Source organism: Trichosurus vulpecula, chromosome 2, assembly GCF_011100635.1.
Source record: "Trichosurus vulpecula isolate mTriVul1 chromosome 2, mTriVul1.pri, whole genome shotgun sequence".
NCBI lineage: Eukaryota > Metazoa > Chordata > Mammalia > Diprotodontia > Phalangeridae > Trichosurus > Trichosurus vulpecula.
In genome coordinates this window covers 392,738,041-392,745,528 of record NC_050574.1, presented here as the reverse complement: position 1 = coordinate 392,745,528, position 7,488 = coordinate 392,738,041, and the positions used below count along the sequence as shown (strand labels likewise).

The 7,488-nt window shown below is 40.4% G+C and overlaps 1 pseudogene; it reads right to left on the bottom strand.

Moving 5' to 3' along the window:
• Positions 1-6,031: 6,031 nt before the first annotated feature.
• On the bottom strand, positions 6,032-7,103 carry LOC118837241 (annotated as a pseudogene).
• Between the last annotated feature and the right edge of the window lie 385 nt (positions 7,104-7,488).

The window sequence follows — 7,488 nt, the reverse complement described above, 5'->3', positions numbered from 1 at the left end:
GTAAAAGTTTGTGAAAACAATGAGATTGGACAGTTTTGTTTAAGATACAGGAAAGATGGATAGATAGATAGTTAATGTGTGTATCCATGCACACGTACCTGTATATACATACATACATACACACATGCACACATACACACACACATGCATGCACATATGACTGGCTTCCAAATGTTTTTCATTGAGCTCTGGCCTTTTCACCAGGAAGGTCTGGAATTCCCTTATTTCAATGAATGTCCATCTCCTCGCCTAAAAGATTAAGTTCAATTTTGCTGGATAGTTGATCCTTGCTTGTAGTCCAAGCTCCTTTGGCTTTCAGAATATCATATTACAATCTCTCTGATCCTTTAATGCAGAAGCTTCAAGGTCCTATGTGATCCTGACTGTAGTTCTGAGATATTTTTTTTTTCTGGCTGCTTACAGTATTTTCTCCTTGATGTGATAATACTGGAATTTGGCTACAATATTCCTTGGAATTTTCAATTTGGGATCTCTTTCAGGTGGTGATCAGGGGATTCTTTCGATGACTATTTTACCCTCTGGTTCTAGGACCTCAGAGCAGTTTTCCTTAATGATTGCTTGGAAGATACTGAACAGGCTCTTCTTTTCATCATTGTTTTCTGGTAAACCAATAATTCTTAGATTATCTCTCCTGGATCTATTTTCCAGGTCAGTTGTTTTTCCAATGAGATATTTTATGTTTTCCTCTATTTTTTCATTATTTAGATTTTGTTTGACTGATTCTTGATGCCTCATATAGTCATTAGCTTCTACTTGCTCAATTCTAATTTTTAACAAATTATTTTCTTCAGATAGCTTCTGCATCTCTCTTTCCGTTTGGCCAATTCTACTTCATTTTCTCCTGTTAGATTCTGTAATTTTTCTTTTACTTCTCAAATTTGGCTTTTAAAATCCTCCTTGAGCTCTTCCGGGAATGCTTTTTGGGCTTGAGTCCAGATCATATTCCCTTTTGAGATTTCAGATTTGCATATAGTATCAACACTGTCCTCTTCTGAATTGGTATTTTGATGTTCTCTGTCCTGCTAATATGATTCAATGATCTTTTTTACTTTTCTAGCTTGCTTCTTCATGGTGGTTGCCTTTTTCCTGGCTTTTAAAGGGGATCTCTGCTTCTGGGGCCCAGGGGACTCTGTCCCAAGCTTCTTGCATTGGGAGCTAGGGACCTGGTTACTGGCTTTGTGTGCTTTGGCCTCTGGTTTTGTCAGCTAGAAGCTATAGACTACTGCAACTCCCCTGGTGCTGAGCTGGAGCTGACTGATGTGTGCCAAGGATCCAGGCCCAGTGAAGTCTTTCTGAGTTTCCTCAGGGTCACAGCATGAGGTGTGGGGAAGGGATGGTCTGGCTGCTAGAAGTCTCCTCTTCCCCTAGCATTGATGTATTTAGCATGGGTGGCCTTAGCTGTCAGTCTGCACTGGTGCCTTCCAATTCCTCCAACTGTGTGAAGGCATACCTGGGGTCCTGGTGTTGGTGCTTTCTAGCTCCAACCCCCTAGGGCCCAGGAACTCCCACTGGTCTGCTAAGGTTGGGCTCACTAGGATGCCTCCCTTCCTGCACTGGTCTCCTTCTATCACTGCAAGAGGGGTTCTCCCTAGCTTCCTGAGATAAAAGACTACTGAACCCCCAATTCTGGCTCCTCTATTCTAGGGCTTTTCCTAGGGCAGTATTCTCTGGGATATTCAAGGGAGGGATGAGAGCTCTTAGAGTTTACTCAGTTATCATGGCTCCAGGAAGTTCAATAAGGTGATTTTCAAACTTTAGACTGTGGGCTGATAGCCCCAGGAAAAGCTGCTGCTGCTGCCAGAAGCTCTGTGCTTCTGTCTCACCCAGCTCCAACAGACTCCTCTCTTGCACCAAGCAGCTGGGGGATAGCCATAGCAGCTGGGCCCACTCTGGTAAGGTGATCCTATATGGTTGGCAGTAGTTCAGTAGGGTGCTTCAGTATGGTCAGTGGTAGTTCTGCTTGCCCAGCACTCTCCCAGTAAAACAGATCACTCTTGTTGACTTTCCAGACTCCCTTCCAAATGTTTTCAATGGGATATATAGCACTTGTGTATGTTTTGGTAACACATCTCAAAATTAGATAACAGTTTTACATATAAAAATGCATCAATAATTGTAACGATTTTCAAATCATCTTCCCCCTCTCATTTTGAAGTATTTGTCTGATAATTTTAAGGGACAACAAGGCTCATTTTCAAAGTCAGGCCCTCATGGATTCTTTTTAAGTTTCGTCCTTTAGTCTGTTGATGTCATTGTTCATTTCAGGTACAGAATTTAGGGAAAAATAGAAACAGCAAGTGATAGGTTAAAACGGAAATTCTTTGAAGTTTCAGGGGAATTCTAGATTTCTTATTTTATCTTCTCATAGCTCTGTACTAATAGGATTAGAATCATAAGGCTGGAAATGGTTTTCACTACATGAACTAGTTACTGGAACAGCAAGTTTAGGCAGTTGAATTAAATTGTATTGATTCTTGTTATTGGGAGATTTTAGCAGGATTACCTAGGAATCTCTACAAGTGACTTGGAGCCAGAGAGGCAGAACCCCTTTCTGAGCTGCTCTAAGAAAGTAACCTATTCTAGATCATCCAAGGGGAGATATTTCCAGAGACCAGATAACCACGTGGGACTTCTGGGACTCAAGATGAAATATGCTGATTAAATGAACATTGGGAATGGGTTACTGCTTACAAGGAGACTTGAGGATCATCACTGTATTACTTTGGGCTTTTGTTTCATGGGTGTATGTTTATTGGGTGTTCTCAGAGACCTAGATGATATGCAAATCTCCCTTCTCTAGTTTAGGATGTGGCAAGACTTCTAAATGGTTTAATCTAGAGCCTATTTAACATGGTTTTTCTCCTTAAGAGATACATGAGATTGTGACTCTGTTTATTTAAGTTTGTTTACCTTTTAGGGCATTGAAGGAATCCTGGAATATTGGTTTGTGATGCTAATGGCCATAGTGTATTTCTTTCCTGTCGGAAGTTTCAGTCCCCTAGCTTATAACCAGTAGTTGTGTGCTGAAACACATCTAACATCGTCTGATGTACTTCCTCTGAATTTGTTTTATATGCGCATTAGGGCAAGGTAGGGGAGGAAGGAATTTCACATATATCTTTTGGAATTGCTTTTCAAGCACTACTCCTATCCAAGTAAGAGTTTTTCTGCCAGTACATACAATTCTATTAGAAGATACCTTGGTTGCTTCCTATAGAGAGGAACTCCAAACCAGGCTGCAAGAAAGCTACAATGTGAGAGCAACAGTGCAGAAAAGACCTTTAGAGTTTTCACTATATGATTTTCACCTGAGAGAGAAGGTCTACATCAAGAATTTCCATCACAACAAGGGAACTCGGCCTGCTTGGGAAGGCCCATTGTAGGTGTTATTGAACACTCCAGCAGCAATCAAGATTGGGGAAAGGGATTCCTGGATACAGGGAAATGTAGCCACCGTTGGTAAATAAGCCCTTATTGTCCTCAGGCTTTACCTTATTTTTAGACTCCATTTATTGCTGCACTAAAGCCTGTCTCAGGCTAATCTCAGAGAGACTCATGTTAGTGCATTCTGATGACCATGCCCATCTTAAGAATTAGCTTATAGTTTTAGATTATAGAATTAGCTTACAGAGAGTAATCCATTGGGAAGCTGTGCCTCCCAATGAGCAAATGAAACCAATTCCATTTTGTATCATTGCCATGGAAGATTTGGGTTAATCTTTTGTTTTTCTGAACTAAATTTTAATTTTTTCTATAAATCAGCTATTATTGTACCTCTACCTTTTCAGCAAAATGCATGCGGATGAGGCCCATCAGCATCCTCAAGCCCTGGAAATCCCTAGGTCTTACCACCAATAAAAACAGGATTGTTCAATCTTATGTCCTGTTCTATTTTCAACTATATCCTGTTCCATTTTCATCTACTCTATGATGCTTGTTCTATTTTTGTACTTCCTTCATTATAAAACCCTTGTGGTTTCTCTTTATGAGGTGTTGGATGCCTGTCAAAGGACAAGACCTGATGTGTCCACAGATTGCATGCCTTTGCCAATAAATCACTTTGCTTGGATTTCATTTCCTTAGTAATTTCAGTTCATTTGCTACAATTTAAGTTAGTGAAAGGTACAGATTCTGAATTCTCACTGAATTGCAGCCAGTAGGGTGATTAGACATGTTTGGCACAGGGAGAGCTCCAAAAAAGAGATCTTTCTTCAGTAGGCGTATCAGTAGCAAATATCTGTACTTAAGGCATCCTGATGGTATATTATAAGGGATTAGGCAGACTTTGTAGGCAATATATCATGGTCATAGCATCTTTATAACTTTTCAAGGAAATGTAGTTAATTGTTTTATGGTCATCAAAGTCATTCTCACTTATCTTTGGCCTTGACTGCTTACGTTATGTGGTAATAAACCTTTTCTGGCTCTTCAAGGAATGTCTTACCTATTTTTATTCTATTGTATTTTTTTTAATCCTGCCAGCCTGGTCAGTCAAGAAACATTTATTAAGTACCTACTATGTGCCAGGCACATGCCAAGCAGTGAGGATACAAATAATATAAAGAGAGTCCCTGACCTCAAAGAACTCACAATCTAATAAAGGAAGACGACACCCAAAAGGAAGCTTAAAAGAGGAAGAAGTGAAGAAGGTACTCAGCAAAGGGCCTGATAAAAAAGTCTAAAGAAGTTTAAAGAGTATAAATGGATGGGAAATGAAGAGATGGTTGGCCTGGTCCCCCTCCTTAAGTAGGGGTTTTGGAGTTCATAGCTCTGTTCTCAAACAAGAGAGGCAGAGGATACTGATGAGGTACAAATACCAAGGCTGATTCCATGTTGAAGGATGAGGAGATTTCCTAATGATGAGAGTCCTCAGGGAATAATGAAGATGTTCAAAAATGGAGAAGTCCAGTCTAGCTGGTAGAAAACTCTTCAGAATTACCAAACTGATGTTCTTAGAATTCAGGTCTACCTCTTTTATTCTGCTCAAAGATCTCCAGTGATTCCCTCTTGGCTCTAGGATAAAATACAAATTCCTCCATTCAGCCCTTAGAGTCTTTTAAAATCTTGTTCCAGACTATTTTTCCAGGCTTTTATTGACTGTTGCTTTTCTTCACATCCTTGTAGATTCTGGCCAAACTTGCTATTCCCTGTCAAAGGCATTTCATCTTCAATTTCAGTTACTGCCTTTTTATGGCATACCTCTGATCCCGTTTCCAAATGTGGTGATTAGAGAATGTATTTGCTAAGGAATCAGCTCCAGAATTATCGAGTTTGACCTTTCCCTTTGCAGACAGAATGTGCTATATGTATAGCCTGTAGCTCTAAGGAGGCTCCAAACTTTCTTTCATCTGGGATAATGGGATAGGCAGAGAAAGACTCTTCTACTTCCTACCCTTAGGGACTCTCGTGTTCCCTAGTGTCGATGGGAGTAGTGAACTGATACTAAATTGGTAGGAAAGTGAAGTAGAGATGAGAGAAAAATTTGGTTTCTTATTTTATCTTTATAACTTAATTAGGTATGTCAAATTACCAAAATGGGAGGGGAGCCATTTGAAGGAAACTTGTAAATATTAAATGGATTGGAAATGCGAATGGCTCTGCAGAGGGTCACTGCTTGACTTGCCCTTAGAAATATTCTCTGAGAAGAAAGACAAAACTTCTTTGAAGCAGCAGTGTCTGAGAATTCCATGTAATTCTTCCAATGATTTTACAAGGGACTGCAAATAATAGAATCAAAGTTGGGGACAGTTCTGGGCAATGAAACCTTCAAATGATCACAGTCCATAGAAAATCACTGATGATGGAGCAAAATAATTTTTTTTTGCATCTCCCTAGGCTTTAAACCCAGACAAGAATTTAAACACTTTGTTTGTATCTAATGTGGTTGTAGCCGCTTATCCCAAATTTATGACCCAAATTTAAAACCACAGACAAAATCTCTGGCCAACATAATTGTTCAGAGAAAGAAAGATGTTTTTAAAGATGAATTTTTTTTGTAAGAAAGGAATGTTTATTTTCCATCAGCATGTTTCCAACATGTTTCAAGCATCCAGATTTTAAGACCGCTCAATGTGGTATTTCCTACCCAATCAGTGGCCTGAGCAGTTGCAGCCACAGGCCTGTCCTCAGTAGCTGGCTATGCACTCCAATCTTTCATAGGGAGCTGCTGAATGGGCATAGTTAGTACTTATACTCCCTCAGACCAATCAGCCACCTTGGTTGAGTAGCAGTGAGTTCTGGGGCAGGTGCAATCCATTCACCCTGAAACTCCTCCTTTATTGCTGCCTTATCAGCTGCAACCTACGCTTCCTTTTCAATCTCCTCTGGATCCCTATAGAAGTAAAGATCAGGCATAACCTGATGGATCTTCATGGGAGATGGTACCACATACATGTAGGACTTCATGGACCAGCATTCACCACATCAGACCCACTGAGTGTGCTCCCTTGTTGTTACATGGAATGGAATGGCAACATCCACATAGCGAAGTGCAAAGTCTGTGTTGCACAGTGTAGTGGTTGGGAGGTTAACATACGATACTTCAGTGATCTGCTTGAAGATCAGTGACTACCAAGAGGTGAGGCTCCCTCAAAGCTGCCTGGATCTGGTCAGTGAAGATGCCCAGTGTGAAGCATCTAGCAATAGGTGTGGCACCAGTGGCAGCAGAAAATTTCAGAACAGCCCACTGGCCAGTGTTCCTGGGTGAGATAATACTAACATCAGCTGGATTTTCAGTGGCAACAATGGGAGCTTAGCTGCTAGCAGAATCTTTTCCCAAGTTCTCTTCAAGTTAACGATGTAGGTGCCATTACTCTCTCTTTTGTAGATATACTGTTCCATTTGGAAGTCCAAATTGGTACCACCCAAATAGGTTCCTGCAGCAAGGAATTTGAAGACATCCTCCCCTTCATCTGCAAGATATCTAGGGCTCCAGACACTGTGAAAGTTTCCCTTTAAAATTATGACAGAAACTGAGAACAATGCTGTATGGAACTCTCTTCTGGACATCACAGAAAGGCAATATATTTGTTTAAATACAATTGAAACCACTCTTTGCTGAATGAATCACTGAAGTCATCCATGGTGAGAAAAAACAAACATATCTCAGATGTCTATAGAAGCCTGAAGTATGGAATTCCAGTAAAGCTTAGGGACTGAACTGATTTAATGAGTATAGTCAACTCTCAGAAGAAACTCTCTACCAGTGCAGGTCATGACTTTCTTTGCAACTTACAGTGTTAGAGCAGTGTCAGGAGCACTGAGAAGTGAAGGGATTTATCGAGGTCAAACGGGCAAGATATGTCAGAATTGGAACTTGAAGCCAGGTCTTCCTAGCTTTGAGACTAGCTCTGTATTCACTATACTATGCTCTCTCTCCATAATTAAATTTTATGTTAAGCAAATCAAGACGATAGCAAAAGCAAAAACAGAGAAATAACCCTGCTCCTGAGGGCTGGTTTGCTTAAT